The sequence below is a fragment of the Notolepis coatsorum genome (genome assembly GCF_963971535.1).
Source record: "Notolepis coatsorum genome assembly, contig: SCAFFOLD_189, whole genome shotgun sequence".
NCBI classification, from domain to species: domain Eukaryota; kingdom Metazoa; phylum Chordata; class Actinopteri; order Aulopiformes; family Paralepididae; genus Notolepis; species Notolepis coatsorum.
The window spans coordinates 125921-147933 of NW_028170516.1; positions in this window are offsets into that span (position 1 = coordinate 125921).

A 22013-nucleotide genomic window follows, 5' to 3' on the forward strand; every position below is an offset into this window, starting at 1 on the left:
CTTTATTAATGAAGAACAGTGTTGTTACAGTGATAACACACTTTATTAATGAAGAACAGTGTTGTTACAGCGAGAACACACTTTATTAATGAAGAACAGTGTTGTTACAGCGAGAACACACTTTATTAATGAAGAACAGTGTTGTTACAGTGAGAACACACTTTATTAATGAAGAACAGTGTTGTTACAGAGAACACACTTTATTAATGAAGAACAGTGTTGTTACAGTGAGAACACACTTTATTAATGAAGAACAGTGTTGTTACAGCGAGAACACACTTTATTAATGAAGAACAGTGTTGTTACAGCGAGAACACACTTTATTAATGAAGAACAGTGTTGTTACAGCGAGAACACGCTTTATTAATGAAGAACAGTGTTGTTACAGCGAGAACACGCTTTATTAATGAAGAACAGTGTTGTTACAGCGAGAACACGCTTTATTAATGAAGAACAGTGTTGTTACAGCGAGAACACGCTTTATTAATGAAGAACAGTGTTGTTACAGCGAGAACACGCTTTATTAATGAAGAACAGTGTTGTTACAGCGAGAACACGCTTTATTAATGAAGAACAGTGTTGTTACAGCGAGAACAGGCTTTATTAATGAAGAACAGTGTTGTTACAGCGAGAACAGGCTTTATTAATGAAGAACAGTGTTGTTACAGCGAGAACACGCTTTATTAATGAAGAACAGTGTTGTTACAGCGAGAACACGCTTTATTAATGAAGAACAGTGTTGTTACAGCGAGAACACGCTTTATTAATGAAGAACAGTGTTGTTACAGCGAGAACACGCTTTATTAATGAAGAACAGTGTTGTTACAGTGAGAACACACTTTATTAATGAAGAACAGTGTTGTTACAGAGAACACACTTTATTAATGAAGAACAGTGTTGTTACAGTGAGAACACACTTTATTAATGAAGAACAGTGTTGTTACAGCGAGAACACACTTTATTAATGAAGAATAGTGTTGTTACAGTGAGAACACACTTTATTAATGAAGAACAGTGTTGTTACAGTGAGAACACACTTTATTAATGAAGAACAGTGTTGTTACAGCGAGAACACACTTTATTAATGAAGAACAGTGTTGTTACAGCGAGAACACACTTTATTAATGAAGAACAGTGTTGTTACAGCGAGAACACACTTTATTAATGAAGAACAGTGTTGTTACAGCGAGAACACACTTTATTAATGAAGAACAGTGTTGTTACAGTGAGAACACTTTATTAATGAAGAACAGTGTTGTTACAGTGAGAACACACTTTATTAATGAAGAACAGTGTTGTTACAGTGAGAACACACTTTATTAATGAAGAACAGTGTTGTTACAGCGAGAACACACTTTATTAATGAAGAACAGTGTTGTTACAGAGAACACACTTTATTAATGAAGAACAGTGTTGTTACAGTGAGAACACACTTTATTAATGAAGAACAGTGTTGTTACAGCGAGAACACACTTTAGTAATGAAGAACAGTGTTGTTACAGCGAGAACACACTTTATTAATGAAGAACAGTGTTGTTACAGCGAGAACACACTTTATTAATGAAGAACAGTGTTGTTACAGTGAGAACACACTTTATTAATGAAGAACAGTGTTGTTACAGCGAGAACACACTTTATTAATGAAGAACAGTGTTGTTACAGCGATAACACACTTTATTAATGAAGAACAGTGTTGTTACAGCGAGAACACACTTTATTAATGAAGAACAGTGTTGTTACAGCGAGAACACACTTTATTAATGAAGAACAGTGTTGTTACAGCGAGAACACACTTTATTAATGAAGAACAGTGTTGTTACAGCGAGAACACACTTTATTAATGAAGAACAGTGTTGTTACAGCGAGAACACACTTTATTAATGAAGAACAGTGTTGTTACAGTGAGAACACACTTTATTAATGAAGAACAGTGTTGTTACAGCGAGAACACACTTTATTAATGAAGAACAGTGTTGTTACAGCGAGAACACACTTTATTAATGAAGAACAGTGTTGTTACAGCGAGAACACACTTTATTAATGAAGAACAGTGTTGTTACAGAGAACACACTTTATTAATGAAGAACAGTGTTGTTACAGCGAGAACACACTTTATTAATGAAGAACAGTGTTGTTACAGCGAGAACACACTTTATTAATGAAGAACAGTGTTGTTACAGTGAGAACACACTTTATTAATGAAGAACAGTGTTGTTACAGTGAGAACACACTTTATTAATGAAGAACAGTGTTGTTACAGCGAGAACACACTTTATTAATGAAGAACAGTGTTGTTACAGTGAGAACACACTTTATTAATGAAGAACCTTCTATGCGAGGTTTGATGCTGATAATAACAACACCAGCTCACAAGCCTCGGCAATGGGGGGGGGGGGGGGGGTCGGCTGCTGATGGAGGCGCAGTGTTCAGGGTAACAGAGCATGAGGTGAGGCGGACCTTTAAAAAAGTGAATATCAGGAAGGCAGCAGGTCCGGACGGCATCCCCGGCCGCGTCCTAAAAGTCTGTGCCGACCAACTGGCCCCAGTATTCACTGACATATTTAACCTGTCCTTAGAACAGGCTGTCATCCCCACCTGCCTGAAGAAGTCCACTATTATCCCTGTACCCAAAAAATCCAAGCCTGCTTGCCTCAACGACTACCGCCCTGTAGCTCTCACCTCCATAGCCATGAAGTGCTTTGAGAAGCTAGTAAAGGGCTACATCTGCTCCTCCCTCCCCATCAACATGGACCCCCTGCAATTTGCATACCGCCCCAACAGGTCCACGGAGGACGCCATATCCCATGTGCTGCACACAGCAGCATCACACCTGGACAAGATGCAGGGGAACTATGTGAGAATGCTATTCATCGACTACAGCTCGGCATTCAATACCATAGTCCCCTCCATACTCATAGCCAAGCTCAGGGACCTGGGCTTGGGCTATGACCTCTGCCAGTGGGTCTTGGACTTCCTGACTGGCAGACCCCAGGTGGTGAGAGCAGGCAACTGCACCTCCTCATCCATCACCCTCAACATAGGGGCCCCCCAGGGCTGTGTTCTGAGTCCCCTCCTCTACTCCCTGTACACACACGACTGTGTGGCTCAGCGGAGTAGCAATACAATCGTCAAATTTGCTGACGACACAGTGGTGGTGGGCCTGATCTCTGCCAACGACGAGAGGGCCTACCTGGAAGAGGTCAAGGTCCTGGCGGGATGGTGCCAGGAAAACAGCCTCTCCCTGAACGTCAGCAAAACAAAGGAGATGATTGTGGACTTCAGGAGGTCGGGGGTCAAGGACTACAGCCCCCTCAGCATCGACGGGGCACCGGTTGAGAGAGTCAACAGCTTCAAGTACCTCGGAGCCTACATATCCGAGGACTTGACATGGACCACACACATTAACAGTGTGGTGAAGAAGGCACGACAACGCCTCTACTTCCTCAGGCGCCTAAGGAAGTTCCAAGTCAGCCAGAAGATCCTTAAGAACTTCTACTCATGTACAATAGAGAGCATCTTGACCGGCAACATCACCTCCTGGTTTGGGAATAGCACTGCAAAAGACCGAAGCAGACTACAAAGAGTGACACGTTCAGCCGAACGCACAATTGGAGGGGGGCTCCCCACCCTCCAGAACATTTACTACAAGCGTTGCAAGGGCAAGGCTAAGAGAATCATTAAAGACTCCAGTCACCCGAACAACTGCCTCTTTGAACTGCTGCGGTCAGGCAAGCGATACCGGAGTCTCAAGGCGAGCACAGAAAGACTCAGAAGTAGCTTCTATCCCCAGGCCATCAGGCTGCTAAACGAACAATGAATGAACACTACACAACAACAACCACCAAACGCACATAGCACACACATCCACACGCACACACTCACTTTAAACAAACACACTGTAGCACCCACTCCACACACTTTATAGCACACACCCACTTTAAACAAACACACTGTAGCACCCACTCCCCACACTTTATATTTATGGATGAAGGATTGCACTACAACTCGTACACCTTACTGTAAATTGTACCTACAATTGTACCTCATCCCATTTCTGCTTTGCACTAGATAGTACTGTACATTAGTACACTGCATAGTATTGTGTATTGTATATTATATGGTAACTCAGAACATTGTACATATGTCTATACCGAACACTGTGACCTCATTTTCTTCTTCTAAATTCATGCTATATTATGTTATTATGTTATTTGATACTATCTTGTCTAGCACAGTCTCTGGAGCGTAACAGTAAGAAGCATTTTGTATGAAAGTATTCTGTACTTCTGTATGACAACTATTAAAGAACTTGAACTTGAACTTGAACTTGAACAGTGTTGTTACAGCGAGAACACACTTTATTAATGAAGAACAGTGTTGTTACAGTGAGAACACACTTTATTAATGAAGAACAGTGTTGTTACAGTGAGAACACACTTTATTAATGAAGAACAGTGTTGTTACAGCGAGAACACACTTTATTAATGAAGAACAGTGTTGTTACAGCGAGAACACACTTTATTAATGAAGAACAGTGTTGTTACAGTGAGAACACACTTTATTAATGAAGAACAGTGTTGTTACAGCGAGAACACACTTTATTAATGAAGAACAGTGTTGTTACAGCGAGAACACACTTTATTAATGAAGAACAGTGTTGTTACAGCGAGAACACGCTTTATTAATGAAGAACAGTGTTGTTACAGCGAGAACACGCTTTATTAATGAAGAACAGTGTTGTTACAGCGAGAACACACTTTATTAATGAAGAACAGTGTTGTTACAGCGAGAACACACTTTATTAATGAAGAACAGTGTTGTTACAGTGATAACACACTTTATTAATGAAGAACAGTGTTGTTACAGCGAGAACACACTTTATTAATGAAGAACAGTGTTGTTACAGCGAGAACACACTTTATTAATGAAGAACAGTGTTGTTACAGTGAGAACACACTTTATTAATGAAGAACAGTGTTGTTACAGAGAACACACTTTATTAATGAAGAACAGTGTTGTTACAGTGAGAACACACTTTATTAATGAAGAACAGTGTTGTTACAGCGAGAACACACTTTATTAATGAAGAACAGTGTTGTTACAGCGAGAACACGCTTTATTAATGAAGAACAGTGTTGTTACAGCGAGAACACACTTTATTAATGAAGAACAGTGTTGTTACAGCGAGAACACGCTTTATTAATGAAGAACAGTGTTGTTACAGCGAGAACACGCTTTATTAATGAAGAACAGTGTTGTTACAGCGAGAACACGCTTTATTAATGAAGAACAGTGTTGTTACAGCGAGAACACGCTTTATTAATGAAGAACAGTGTTGTTACAGCGAGAACACGCTTTATTAATGAAGAACAGTGTTGTTACAGCGAGAACAGGCTTTATTAATGAAGAACAGTGTTGTTACAGCGAGAACAGGCTTTATTAATGAAGAACAGTGTTGTTACAGCGAGAACAGGCTTTATTAATGAAGAACAGTGTTGTTACAGCGAGAACACGCTTTATTAATGAAGAACAGTGTTGTTACAGCGAGAACACGCTTTATTAATGAAGAACAGTGTTGTTACAGCGAGAACACGCTTTATTAATGAAGAACAGTGTTGTTACAGTGAGAACACACTTTATTAATGAAGAACAGTGTTGTTACAGAGAACACACTTTATTAATGAAGAACAGTGTTGTTACAGTGAGAACACACTTTATTAATGAAGAACAGTGTTGTTACAGCGAGAACACACTTTATTAATGAAGAATAGTGTTGTTACAGTGAGAACACACTTTATTAATGAAGAACAGTGTTGTTACAGCGAGAACACACTTTATTAATGAAGAACAGTGTTGTTACAGCGAGAACACACTTTATTAATGAAGAACAGTGTTGTTACAGCGAGAACACACTTTATTAATGAAGAACAGTGTTGTTACAGCGAGAACACACTTTATTAATGAAGAACAGTGTTGTTACAGCGAGAACACACTTTATTAATGAAGAACAGTGTTGTTACAGTGAGAACACTTTATTAATGAAGAACAGTGTTGTTACAGTGAGAACACACTTTATTAATGAAGAACAGTGTTGTTACAGTGAGAACACACTTTATTAATGAAGAACAGTGTTGTTACAGCGAGAACACACTTTATTAATGAAGAACAGTGTTGTTACAGAGAACACACTTTATTAATGAAGAACAGTGTTGTTACAGTGAGAACACACTTTATTAATGAAGAACAGTGTTGTTACAGCGAGAACACACTTTAGTAATGAAGAACAGTGTTGTTACAGCGAGAACACACTTTATTAATGAAGAACAGTGTTGTTACAGCGAGAACACACTTTATTAATGAAGAACAGTGTTGTTACAGTGAGAACACACTTTATTAATGAAGAACAGTGTTGTTACAGCGAGAACACACTTTATTAATGAAGAACAGTGTTGTTACAGTGATAACACACTTTATTAATGAAGAACAGTGTTGTTACAGCGAGAACACGCTTTATTAATGAAGAACAGTGTTGTTACAGCGAGAACACACTTTATTAATGAAGAACAGTGTTGTTACAGCGAGAACACGCTTTATTAATGAAGAACAGTGTTGTTACAGCGAGAACACGCTTTATTAATGAAGAACAGTGTTGTTACAGGGAGAACACGCTTTATTAATGAAGAACAGTGTTGTTACAGCGAGAACACGCTTTATTAATGAATAACAGTGTTGTTACAGCGAGAACACGCTTTATTAATGAAGAACAGTGTTGTTACAGCGAGAACACGCTTTATTAATGAAGAACAGTGTTGTTACAGCGAGAACACACTTTATTAATGAAGAACAGTGTTGTTACAGAGAACACACTTTATTAATGAAGAACAGTGTTGTTACAGCGAGAACACGCTTTATTAATGAAGAACAGTGTTGTTACAGCGAGAACACACTTTATTAATGAAGAACAGTGTTGTTACAGCGAGAACACGCTTTATTAATGAAGAACAGTGTTGTTACAGCGAGAACACGCTTTATTAATGAAGAACAGTGTTGTTACAGCGAGAACACGCTTTATTAATGAAGAACAGTGTTGTTACAGCGAGAACACGCTTTATTAATGAAGAACAGTGTTGTTACAGCGAGAACACGCTTTATTAATGAAGAACAGTGTTGTTACAGCGAGAACACGCTTTATTAATGAAGAACAGTGTTGTTACAGCGATAACACGCTTTATTAATGAAGAACAGTGTTGTTACAGCGAGAACACGCTTTATTAATGAAGAACAGTGTTGTTACAGCGAGAACACGCTTTATTAATGAAGAACAGTGTTGTTACAGCGAGAACACACTTTATTAATGAAGAACAGTGTTGTTACAGCGAGAACACACTTTATTAATGAAGAACAGTGTTGTTACAGCGAGAACACACTTTATTAATGAAGAACAGTGTTGTTACAGCGAGAACACACTTTATTAATGAAGAACAGTGTTGTTACAGCGAGAACACACTTTATTAATGAAGAACAGTGTTGTTACAGCGAGAACACACTTTAGTAATGAAGAACAGTGTTGTTACAGCGAGAACACACTTTATTAATGAAGAACAGTGTTGTTACAGCGAGAACACACTTTATTAATGAAGAACAGTGTTGTTACAGCGAGAACACACTTTATTAATGAAGAACAGTGTTGTTACAGCGAGAACACACTTTATTAATGAAGAACAGTGTTGTTACAGCGAGCAGTCTCAGGTCCAACAGAACACTGAACAGCTACTACAGTATCAGGTCCAACAGAACACTGAACAGCTACTACAGTCTCAGGTCCAAGAGAACACTGAGCAGCTACTACAGTCTCAGGTCCAACAGAACACTGAACAGCAGCTACTACAGTCTCAGGTCCAACAGAACACTGAGCAGCTACTACAGTCTCAGGTCCAACAGAACACTGAACAGCTACTACACTCTCAGGTCCAACAGAACACTGAACAGCAGCTACTACAGTCTCAGGTCCAACAGAACACTGAACAGCTATTACACTCTCAGGTCCAACAGAACACTGAACAGCTACTACACTCTCAGGTCCAACAGAACACTGAACAGCAGCTACAGTCTCAGGTCCAACAGAACACTGAACAGCTACTACAGTCTCAGGTCCAACAGGACACTGAACAGCTACTACAGTCTCAGGTCCAACAGAACACTGAACAGCAGCTACTACAGTCTCAGGTCCAACAGAACACTGAACAGCAGCTACTACAGTCTCAGGTCCAACAGAACACTGAAGAGCAGCTACTACAGTCTCAGGTCCAACAGAACACTGAACAGCTACTACAGTCTCAGGTCCAACAGAACACTGAACAGCTACTAGTACTACAGTCTCAGGTCCAACAGAACACTGAACAGCTACTACAGTCTCAGGTCCAACAGAACACTGAACAGTTACTACAGTCTCAGGTCCAACAGAACACTGAACAGCTACTACAGTCTCAGGTCCAACAGAACACTGAACAGCTACTACAGTCTCAGGTCCAACAGAACACTGAACAGCAGCTACTACAGTCTCAGGTCCAACAGAACACTGAACAGCTACTACAGTCTCAGGTCCAACAGAACACTGAACAGCAGCTACTACAGTCTCAGGTCCAACAGAACACTGAACAGCTACTACAGTCTCAGGTCCAACAGAACACTGAACAGCTACTACAGTCTCAGGTCCAACAGGACACTGAACAGCTACTACAGTCTCAGGTCCAATAGAACACTGAACAGCAGCTACTACAGTCTCAGGTCCAACAGAACACTGAACAGCAGCTACTACAGTCTCAGGTCCAACAGAACACTGAAGAGCAGCTACTACAGTCTCAGGTCCAACAGAACACTGAACAGCTACTACAGTCTCAGGTCCAACAGAACACTGAACAGCTACTAGTACTACAGTCTCAGGTCCAACAGAACACTGAACAGCTACTACAGTCTCAGGTCCAACAGAACACCGAACAGTTACTACAGTCTCAGGTCCAACAGAACACTGAACAGCTACTACAGTCTCAGGTCCAACAGAACACTGAACAGCTACTACAGTCTCAGGTCCAACAGAACACTGAACAGCAGCTACTACAGTCTCAGGTCCAACAGAACACTGAACAGCTACTACAGTCTCAGGTCCAACAGAACACTGAACAGCTGCTACAGTCTCAGGTCCAACAGAACACTGAACAGCTACTACAGTCTCAGGTCCAACAGAACACTGAACAGCTACTACAGTCTCAGGTCCAACAGAACACTGAGCAGCTACTACAGTCTCAGGTCCAACAGAACACTGAACAGCAGCCACTACAGTCTCAGGTCCAACAGAACACTGAACAGCTACTACAGTCTCAGGTCCAACAGAACACTGAACAGCAGCTACTACAGTCTCAGGTCCAACAGAACACTGAGCAGCTACTACAGTCTCAGGTCTAACAGAACACTGAACAGCTACTACAGTCTCAGGTCCAACAGAACACTGAACAGCTACTACAGTCTCAGGTCCAACAGAACACTGAACAGCAGCTACTACAGTCTCAGGTCCAACAGATAATTGAACAGCTACTACAGTCTCAGGTCCAACAGAACACTGAACAGCAGCTACTACAGTCTCAGGTCCAACAGAACACTGAGCAGCTACTACAGTCTCAGGTCCAATAGAACACTGAACAGCTACTACACTCTCAGGTCCAACAGAACACTGAACAGCTACTACAGTCTCAGGTCCAACAGAATACTGAACAGCAGCTACTACAGTCTCAGGTCCAACAGAACACTGAACAGCTACTACAGTCTCAGGTCCAACAGAACACTGAACAGCTACTACAGTCTCAGGTCCAACAGAACACTGAACAGCTACTACAGGCTCAGGTCCAAGAGAACACTGAACAGCTACTACAGTCTTAGGTCCAACAGAACACTGAGCAGCTACTACAGTCTCAGGTCCAACAGAACACTGAACAGCTACTACAGTCTCAGGTCCAACAGAACACTGAACAGCTACTACAGTATCAGGTCCAACAGAACACTGAACAGCTACTACAGTCTCAGGTCCAACAGAACACTGAACAGCTACTACAGTCTCAGGTCCAACAGAACACTGAACAGCTACTACAGTCTCAGGTCCAACAGAACACTGAACAGCTACTACAGTCTCAGGTCCAACAGAACACTGAACAGCCGCTACTACAGTCTCAGGTCCAACAGAACACTGAACAGCTACTACAGTCTCAGGTCCAACAGAACACTGAACAGCAGCTACTACATTCTCAGGTCCAACAGAACACTGAACAGCAGCTACTACAGTCTCAGGTCCAACAGAACACTGAACAGCTACTACAGTCTCAGGTCCAACAGAACACTGAACAGCTACTACAGTCTCAGGTCCAACAGAACACTGAACAGCAGCTACTACAGTCTCAGGTCCAACAGAACACTGAACAGCTACTGCAGTCTCAGGTCCAACAGAACACTGAACAGCAGCTACTACAGTCTCATGTCCAACAGAACACTGAACAGCAGCTACTACAGTCTCAGGCCCAACAGAACACTGAACAGCTACTACAGTCTCATGTCCAACAGAACACTGAACAGCAGCTACTACAGTCTCAGGTCCAACAGAACACTGAACAGCTACTGCAGTCTCAGGTCCAACAGAACACTGAACAGCAGCTACTACAGTCTCAGGTCCAACAGAACACTGAACAGCAGCTACTACAGTCTCAGGTCCAACAGAACACTGAACAGCAGCTACTACAGTCTCAGGTCCAACAGAACACTGAAAAGCTACTACAGTCTCAGGTCCAACAGAATACTGAACAGCTACTACAGTCTCAGGTCCGACAGAACACTGAACAGCAGCTACTACAGTCTCAGGTCCAACAGAACACTGAACAGCTACTACAGTCTCAGGTCCTACAGAACACTGAACAGCTACTACAGTCTCAGGTCCAACAGAACACTGAACAGCTACTACAGTCTCAGGTCCAACATAACACTGAACAGCTACTACAGTCTCAGGTCCAACAGAACACTGAACAGCAGCTACTACAGTCTCAGGTCCAACAGAACACTGAACAGCTACTACAGTCTCAGGTCCAACAGAACACTGAAGAGCTACTACAGTCTCAGGTCCAACAGAACACTGAACAGCAGCTACTACAGTCTCAGGTCCAACAGAACACTGAACAGCTACTACAGTCTCAGGTCCAACAGAACACTGAACAGCAGCTACTACAGTCTCAGGTCCAACAGAACAATGAGAAGCTACTACAGTCTCAGGTCCAACAGAACACTGAACAGCTACTACACTCTCAGGTCCAACAGAACACTGAACAGCTACTACAGTATCAGGTCCAACAGAACACTGAACAGCAGCTACTACAGTCTCAGGTCCAACAGAACACTGAACAGCTACTACAGTCTCAGGTCCAACAGAACACTGAACAGCTACTACAGTCTCAGGTCCAACAGAACACTGAACAGCTACTACAGTCTCAGGTCCAAGAGAACACTGAGCAGCTACTACAGTCTCAGGTCCAACAGAACACTGAACAGCTACTACAGTCTCAGGTCCAACAGAACACTGAACAGCTACTACAGTCTCAGGTCCAACAGAACACTGAACAGCTACTACAGTCTCAGGTCCAACAGAACACTGAACAGCTACTACAGTCTCAGGTCCAACAGAACACTGAACAGCTACTACAGTCTCAGGTCCAACAGAACACTGAACAGCTACTAAAGTCTCAGGTCCAACAGAACACTGAACAGCCGCTACTACAGTCTCAGGTCCAACAGAACACTGAACAGCTACTACAGTCTCAGGTCCAACAGAACACTGAACAGCTACTACAGTCTCAGGTCCAACAGAACACTGAACAGCTACTACAGTCTCAGGTCCAACAGAACACTGAACAGCAGCTACTACAGTCTCAGGTCCAACAGAACAATGAGAAGCTACTACAGTCTCAGGTCCAACAGAACACTGAACAGCTACTACACTCTCAGGTCCAACAGAACACTGAACAGCTACTACAGTATCAGGTCCAACAGAACACTGAACAGCAGCTACTACAGTCTCAGGTCCAACAGAACACTGAACAGCTACTACAGTCTCAGGTCCAACAGAACACTGAACAGCTACTACAGTCTCAGGTCCAACAGAACACTGAACAGCTACTACAGTCTCAGGTCCAAGAGAACACTGAGCAGCTACTACAGTCTCAGGTCCAACAGAACACTGAACAGCTACTACAGTCTCAGGTCCAACAGAACACTGAACAGCTACTACAGTCTCAGGTCCAACAGAACACTGAACAGCTACTACAGTCTCAGGTCCAACAGAACACTGAACAGCTACTACAGTCTCAGGTCCAACAGAACACTGAACAGCTACTACAGTCTCAGGTCCAACAGAACACTGAACAGCTACTAAAGTCTCAGGTCCAACAGAACACTGAACAGCCGCTACTACAGTCTCAGGTCCAACAGAACACTGAACAGCTACTACAGTCTCAGGTCCAACAGAACACTGAACAGCAGCTACTACATTCTCAGGTCCAACAGAACACTGAACAGCAGCTACTACAGTCTCAGGTCCAACAGAACACTGAACAGCTACTACAGTCTCAGGTCCAACAGAACACTGAACAGCTACTACAGTCTCAGGTCCAACAGAACACTGAACAGCAGCTACTACAGTCTCATGTCCAACAGAACACTGAACAGCTACTGCAGTCTCAGGTCCAACAGAACACTGAACAGCAGCTACTACAGTCTCAGGTCCAACAGAACACTGAACAGCTACTACAGTCTCATGTCCAACAGAACACTGAACAGCAGCTACTACAGTCTCAGGTCCAACAGAACACTGAACAGCTACTGCAGTCTCAGGTCAAACAGAACACTGAACAGCAGCTACTACAGTCTCAGGTCCAACAGAACACTGAACAGCAGCTACTACAGTATCAGGTCCAACAGAACACTGAACAGCAGCTACTACAGTCTCAGGTCCAACAGAACACTGAACAGCTACTACAGTCTCAGGTCCAACAGAACACTGAACAGCTACTACAGTCTCAGGTCCAACAGAACACTGAACAGCAGCTACTACAGTCTCAGGTCCAACAGAACACTGAACAGCTACTACAGTCTCAGGTCCAACAGAACACTGAACAGCAGCTACTACAGTCTCAGGTCCAACAGAACACTGAGCAGCTACTACAGTCTCCGGTCCAACAGAACACTGAACAGCTACTACAGTCTCAGGTCCAACAGAACACTGAACAGCTACTACAGTATCAGGTTCAACAGAACACTGAACAGCTACTACAGTCTCAGGTCCAAGAGAACACTGAGCAGCTACTACAGTCTCAGGTCCAACAGAACACTGAACAGCAGCTACTACAGTCTCAGGTCCAACAGAACACTGAGCAGCTACTACAGTCTCAGGTCCAACAGAACACTGAACAGCTACTACACTCTCAGGTCCAACAGAACACTGAACAGCTACTACAGTCTCAGGTCCAACAGAACACTGAACAGCTATTACACTCTCAGGTCCAACAGCACACTGAACAGCAGCTACTACAGTCTCAGGTCCAACAGAACACTGAACAGCAGCTACTACAGTCTCAGGTCCAACAGAACACTGAACAGCTACTACACTCTCAGGTCCAACAGAACACTGAACAGCAGCTACAGTCTCAGGTCCAACAGAACACTGAACAGCTACTACAGTCTCAGGTCCAACAGGACACTGAACAGCTACTACAGTATCAGGTCCAAAAGAACACTGAACAGCAGCTACTACAGTCTCAGGTCCAACAGAACACTGAACAGCTACTACAGTCTCAGGTCCAACAGAACACTGAACAGCTACTACAGTCTCAGGTCCAACAGAACACTGAACAGCTACTACAGTCTCAGGTCCAAGAGAACACTGAGCAGCTACTACAGTCTCAGGTCCAACAGAACACTGAACAGCTACTACAGTCTCAGGTCCAACAGAACACTGAACAGCTACTACAGTCTCAGGTCCAACAGAACACTGAACAGCTACTACAGTCTCAGGTCCAACAGAACACTGAACAGCTACTACAGTCTCAGGTCCAACAGAACACTGAACAGCTACTACAGTCTCAGGTCCAACAGAACACTGAACAGCTACTAAAGTCTCAGGTCCAACAGAACACTGAACAGCCGCTACTACAGTCTCAGGTCCAACAGAACACTGAACAGCTACTACAGTCTCAGGTCCAACAGAACACTGAACAGCAGCTACTACATTCTCAGGTCCAACAGAACACTGAACAGCAGCTACTACAGTCTCAGGTCCAACAGAACACTGAACAGCTACTACAGTCTCAGGTCCAACAGAACACTGAACAGCTACTACAGTCTCAGGTCCAACAGAACACTGAACAGCAGCTACTACAGTCTCATGTCCAACAGAACACTGAACAGCTACTGCAGTCTCAGGTCCAACAGAACACTGAACAGCAGCTACTACAGTCTCAGGTCCAACAGAACACTGAACAGCTACTACAGTCTCATGTCCAACAGAACACTGAACAGCAGCTACTACAGTCTCAGGTCCAACAGAACACTGAACAGCTACTGCAGTCTCAGGTCAAACAGAACACTGAACAGCAGCTACTACAGTCTCAGGTCCAACAGAACACTGAACAGCAGCTACTACAGTATCAGGTCCAACAGAACACTGAACAGCAGCTACTACAGTCTCAGGTCCAACAGAACACTGAACAGCTACTACAGTCTCAGGTCCAACAGAACACTGAACAGCTACTACAGTCTCAGGTCCAACAGAACACTGAACAGCAGCTACTACAGTCTCAGGTCCAACAGAACACTGAACAGCTACTACAGTCTCAGGTCCAACAGAACACTGAACAGCAGCTACTACAGTCTCAGGTCCAACAGAACACTGAGCAGCTACTACAGTCTCCGGTCCAACAGAACACTGAACAGCTACTACAGTCTCAGGTCCAACAGAACACTGAACAGCTACTACAGTATCAGGTTCAACAGAACACTGAACAGCTACTACAGTCTCAGGTCCAAGAGAACACTGAGCAGCTACTACAGTCTCAGGTCCAACAGAACACTGAACAGCAGCTACTACAGTCTCAGGTCCAACAGAACACTGAGCAGCTACTACAGTCTCAGGTCCAACAGAACACTGAACAGCTACTACACTCTCAGGTCCAACAGAACACTGAACAGCTACTACAGTCTCAGGTCCAACAGAACACTGAACAGCTATTACACTCTCAGGTCCAACAGCACACTGAACAGCAGCTACTACAGTCTCAGGTCCAACAGAACACTGAACAGCAGCTACTACAGTCTCAGGTCCAACAGAACACTGAACAGCTACTACACTCTCAGGTCCAACAGAACACTGAACAGCAGCTACAGTCTCAGGTCCAACAGAACACTGAACAGCTACTACAGTCTCAGGTCCAACAGGACACTGAACAGCTACTACAGTATCAGGTCCAAAAGAACACTGAACAGCAGCTACTACAGTCTCAGGTCCAACAGAACACTGAACAGCTACTACAGTCTCAGGTCCAACAGAACACTGAACAGCTACTACAGTCTCAGGTCCAACAGAACACTGAACAGCTACTACAGTCTCAGGTCCAAGAGAACACTGAGCAGCTACTACAGTCTCAGGTCCAACAGAACACTGAACAGCTACTACAGTCTCAGGTCCAACAGAACACTGAACAGCTACTACAGTCTCAGGTCCAACAGAACACTGAACAGCTACTACAGTCTCAGGTCCAACAGAACACTGAACAGCTTCTACAGTCTCAGGTCCAACAGAACACTGAACAGCTATTACAGTCTCAGGTCCAACAGAACACTGAACAGCTACTACAGTCTCAGGTCCAACAGAACACTGAACAGCTACTACAGTCTCAGGTCCAACAGAACACTGAACAGCCGCTACTACAGTCTCAGGTCCAACAGAACACTGAACAGCTACTACAGTCTCAGGTCCAACAGAACACTGAACAGCAGCTACTACATTCTCAGGTCCAACAGAACACTGAACAGCAGCTACTACAGTCTCAGGTCCAACAGAACACTGAACAGCTACTACAGTCTCAGGTCCAACAGAACACTGAACAGCTACTACAGTCTCAGGTCCAACAGAACACTGAACAGCTACTACAGTCTCAGGTCCAACAGAACACTGAACAGCCGCTACTACAGTCTCAGGTCCAACAGAACACTGAACAGCTACTACAGTCTCAGGTCCAACAGAACACTGAACAGCAGCTACTACATTCTCAGGTCCAACAGAACACTGAACAGCAGCTACTACAGTCTCAGGTCCAACAGAACACTGAACAGCTACTACAGTCTCAGGTCCAACAGAACACTGAACAGCTACTACAGTCTCAGGTCCAACAGAACACTGAACAGCAGCTACTACAGTCTCAGGTCCAACAGAACACTGAACAGCTACTGCAGTCTCAGGTCCAACAGAACAAGGAACAGCAGCTACTACAGTCTCAGGTCCAACAGAACACTGAACAGCTACTACAGTCTCAGGTCCAACAGAACACTGAACAGCTACTACAGTCTCATGTCCAACAGAACACTGAACAGCAGCTACTACAGTCTCAGGTCCAACAGAACACTGAACAGCTACTGCAGTCTCAGGTCCAACAGAACACTGAACAGCAGCTACTACAGTCTCAGGTCCAACAGAACACTGAACAGCAGCTACTACAGTCTCAGGTCCAACAGAACACTGAACAGCAGCTACTACAGTCTCAGGTCCAACAGAACACTGAACAGCTACTGCAGTCTCAGGTCCAACAGAACACTGAACAGCAGCTACTACAGTCTCAGGTCCAACAGAACACTGAACAGCAGCTACTACAGTCTCAGGTCCAACAGAACACTGAACAGCAGCTACTACAGTCTCAGGTCCAACAGAACACTGAACAGCTACTACAGTCTCAGGTCCAACAGAACACTGAACAGCTACTACAGTCTCAGGTCCGACAGAACACTGAACAGCAGCTACTACAGTCTCAGGTCCAACAGAACACTGAACAGCTACTACAGTCTCAGGTCCTACAGAACACTGAACAGCTACTACAGTCTCAGGTCCAACAGAACACTGAACAGCTACTACAGTATCAGGTCCAACAGAACACTGAACAGCTACTACAGTCTCAGGTCCAACAGAACACTGAACAGCAGCTACTACAGTCTCAGGTCCAACAGAACACTGAACAGCTACTACAGTCTCAGGTCCAACAGAACACTGAACAGCAGCTACTACAGTCTCAGGTCCAACAGAACACTGAGCAGCTACTACAGTCTCAGGTCCAACAGAACACTGAAGAGCTACTACAGTCTCAGGTCCAACAGAACACTGAACAGCAGCTACTACAGTCTCAGGTCCAACAGAACACTGAACAGCTACTACAGTCTCAGGTCCAACAGAACACTGAACAGCAGCTACTACAGTCTCAGGTCCAACAGAACAATGAGCAGCTACTACAGTCTCAGGTCCAACAGAACACTGAACAGCTACTACACTCTCAGGTCCAACAGAACACTGAACAGCAGCTACAGTCTCAGGTCCAACAGAACACTGAACAGCTACTACAGTCTCAGGTCCAACAGGACACTGAACAGCTACTACAGTCTCAGGTCCAACAGAACACTGAACAGCAGCTACTACAGTCTCAGGTCCAACAGAACACTGAACAGCAGCTACTACAGTCTCAGGTCCAACAGAACACTGAAGAGCAGCTACTACAGTCTCAGGTCCAACAGAACACTGAACAGCTACTACAGTCTCAGGTCCAACAGAACACTGAACAGCTACTAGTACTACAGTCTCAGGTCCAACAGAACATTGAACACCTACTACAGTCTCAGGTCCAACAGAACACTGAACAGTTACTACAGTCTCAGGTCCAACAGAACACTGAACAGCTACTACAGTCTCAGGTCCAACAGAACACTGAACAGCTACTACAGTCTCAGGTCCAACAGAACACTGAACAGCAGCTACTACAGTCTCAGGTCCAACAGAACACTGAACAGCTACTACAGTCTCAGGTCCAACAGAACACTGAACAGCAGCTACTACAGTCTCAGGTCCAACAGAACACTGAACAGCTACTACAGTCTCAGGTCCAACAGAACACTGAACAGCTACTACAGTCTCAGGTCCAACAGGACACTGAACAGCTACTACAGTCTCAGGTCCAATAGAACACTGAACAGCAGCTACTACAGTCTCAGGTCCAACAGAACACTGAACAGCAGCTACTACAGTCTCAGGTCCAACAGAACACTGAAGAGCAGCTACTACAGTCTCAGGTCCAACAGAACACTGAACAGCTACTACAGTCTCAGGTCCAACAGAACACTGAACAGCTACTAGTACTACAGTCTCAGGTCCAACAGAACACTGAACAGCTACTACAGTCTCAGGTCCAACAGAACACTGAACAGTTACTACAGTCTCAGGTCCAACAGAACACTGAACAGCTACTACAGTCTCAGGTCCAACAGAACACTGAACAGCTACTACAGTCTCAGGTCCAACAGAACACTGAACAGCCGCTACTACAGTCTCAGGTCCAACAGAACACTGAACAGCTACTACAGTCTCAGGTCCAACAGAACACTGAACAGCAGCTACCTACATTCTCAGGTCCAACAGAACACTGAACAGCAGCTACTACAGTCTCAGGTCCAACAGAACACTGAACAGCTACTACAGTCTCAGGTCCAACAGAACACTGAACAGCTACTACAGTCTCAGGTCCAACAGAACACTGAACAGCAGCTACTACAGTCTCAGGTCCAACAGAACACTGAACAGCTACTGCAGTCTCAGGTCCAACAGAACACTGAACAGCAGCTACTACAGTCTCAGGTCCAACAGAACACTGAACAGCTACTACAGTCTCAGGTCCAACAGAACACTGAACAGCTACTACAGTCTCATGTCCAACAGAACACTGAACAGCAGCTACTACAGTCTCAGGTCCAACAGAACACTGAACAGCTACTGCAGTCTCAGGTCCAACAGAACACTGAACAGCAGCTACTACAGTCTCAGGTCCAACAGAACACTGAACAGCAGCTACTACAGTCTCAGGTCCAACAGAACACTGAACAGCAGCTACTACAGTCTCAGGTCCAACAGAACACTGAACAGCTACTGCAGTCTCAGGTCCAACAGAACACTGAACAGCAGCTACTACAGTCTCAGGTCCAACAGAACACTGAACAGCAGCTACTACAGTCTCAGGTCCAACAGAACACTGAACAGCAGCTACTACAGTCTCAGGTCCAACAGAACACTGAACAGCTACTACAGTCTCAGGTCCAACAGAACACTGAACAGCTACTACAGTCTCAGGTCCGACAGAACACTGAACAGCAGCTACTACAGTCTCAGGTCCAACAGAACACTGAACAGCTACTACAGTCTCAGGTCCTACAGAACACTGAACAGCTACTACAGTCTCAGGTCCAACAGAACACTGAACAGCTACTACAGTATCAGGTCCAACAGAACACTGAACAGCTACTACAGTCTCAGGTCCAACAGAACACTGAACAGCAGCTACTACAGTCTCAGGTCCAACAGAACACTGAACAGCTACTACAGTCTCAGGTCCAACAGAACACTGAACAGCAGCTACTACAGTCTCAGGTCCAACAGAACACTGAGCAGCTACTACCGTCTCAGGTCCAACAGAACACTGAAGAGCTACTACAGTCTCAGGTCCAACAGAACACTGAACAGCAGCTACTACAGTCTCAGGTCCAACAGAACACTGAACAGCTACTACAGTCTCAGGTCCAACAGAACACTGAACAGCAGCTACTACAGTCTCAGGTCCAACAGAACAATGAGCAGCTACTACAGTCTCAGGTCCAACAGAACACTGAACAGCTACTACACTCTCAGGTCCAACAGAACACTGAACAGCAGCTACAGTCTCAGGTCCAACAGAACACTGAACAGCTACTACAGTCTCAGGTCCAACAGGACACTGAACAGCTACTACAGTCTCAGGTCCAACAGAACACTGAACAGCAGCTACTACAGTCTCAGGTCCAACAGAACACTGAACAGCAGCTACTACAGTCTCAGGTCCAACAGAACACTGAAGAGCAGCTACTACAGTCTCAGGTCCAACAGAACACTGAACAGCTACTACAGTCTCAGGTCCAACAGAACACTGAACAGCTACTAGTACTACAGTCTCAGGTCCAACAGAACATTGAACACCTACTACAGTCTCAGGTCCAACAGAACACTGAACAGTTACTACAGTCTCAGGTCCAACAGAACACTGAACAGCTACTACAGTCTCAGGTCCAACAGAACACTGAACAGCTACTACAGTCTCAGGTCCAACAGAACACTGAACAGCAGCTACTACAGTCTCAGGTCCAACAGAACACTGAACAGCTACTACAGTCTCAGGTCCAACAGAACACTGAACAGCAGCTACTACAGTCTCAGGTCCAACAGAACACTGAACAGCTACTACAGTCTCAGGTCCAACAGAACACTGAACAGCTACTACAGTCTCAGGTCCAACAGGACACTGAACAGCTACTACAGTCTCAGGTCCAATAGAACACTGAACAGCAGCTACTACAGTCTCAGGTCCAACAGAACACTGAACAGCAGCTACTACAGTCTCAGGTCCAACAGAACACTGAAGAGCAGCTACTACAGTCTCAGGTCCAACAGAACACTGAACAGCTACTACAGTCTCAGGTCCAACAGAACACTGAACAGCTACTAGTACTACAGTCTCAGGTCCAACAGAACACTGAACAGCTACTACAGTCTCAGGTCCAACAGAACACTGAACAGTTACTACAGTCTCAGGTCCAACAGAACACTGAACAGCTACTACAGTCTCAGGTCCAACAGAACACTGAACAGCTACTACAGTCTCAGGTCCAACAGAACACTGAACAGCAGCTACTACAGTCTCAGGTCCAACAGAACACTGAACAGCTACTACAGTCTCAGGTCCAACAGAACACTGAACAGCTGCTACAGTCTCAGGTCCAACAGAACACTGAACAGCTACTACAGTCTCAGGTCCAACAGAACACTGAACAGCTACTACAGTCTCAGGTCCAACAGAACACTGAGAAGCTACTACAGTCTCAGGTCCAACAGAACACTGAACAGCAGCCACTACAGTCTCAGGTCCAACAGAACACTGAACAGCTACTACAGTCTCAGGTCCAACAGAACACTGAACAGCAGCTACTACAGTCTCAGGTCCAACAGAACACTGAGCAGCTACTACAGTCTCAGGTCCAACAGAACACTGAACAGCTACTACAGTATCAGGTCCAACAGAACACTGAACAGCTACTACAGTCTCAGGTCCAACAGAACACTGAACAGCAGCTACAGTCTCATGTCCAACAGAACACTGAACAGCAGCTACTACAGTCTCAGGTCCAACAGAACACTGAACAGCTACTGCAGTCTCAGGTCCAACAGAACACTGAACAGCAGCTACTACAGTCTCAGGTCCAACAGAACACTGAACAGCAGCTACTACAGTCTCAGGTCCAACAGAACACTGAACAGCAGCTACTACAGTCTCAGGTCCAACAGAACACTGAACAGCTACTGCAGTCTCAGGTCCAACAGAACACTGAACAGCAGCTACTACAGTCTCAGGTCCAACAGAACACTGAACAGCAGCTACTACAGTCTCAGGTCCAACAGAACACTGAACAGCAGCTACTACAGTCTCAGGTCCAACAGAACACTGAACAGCTACTACAGTCTCAGGTCCAACAGAACACTGAACAGCTACTACAGTCTCAGGTCCGACAGAACACTGAACAGCAGCTACTACAGTCTCAGGTCCAACAGAACACTGAACAGCTACTACAGTCTCAGGTCCTACAGAACACTGAAC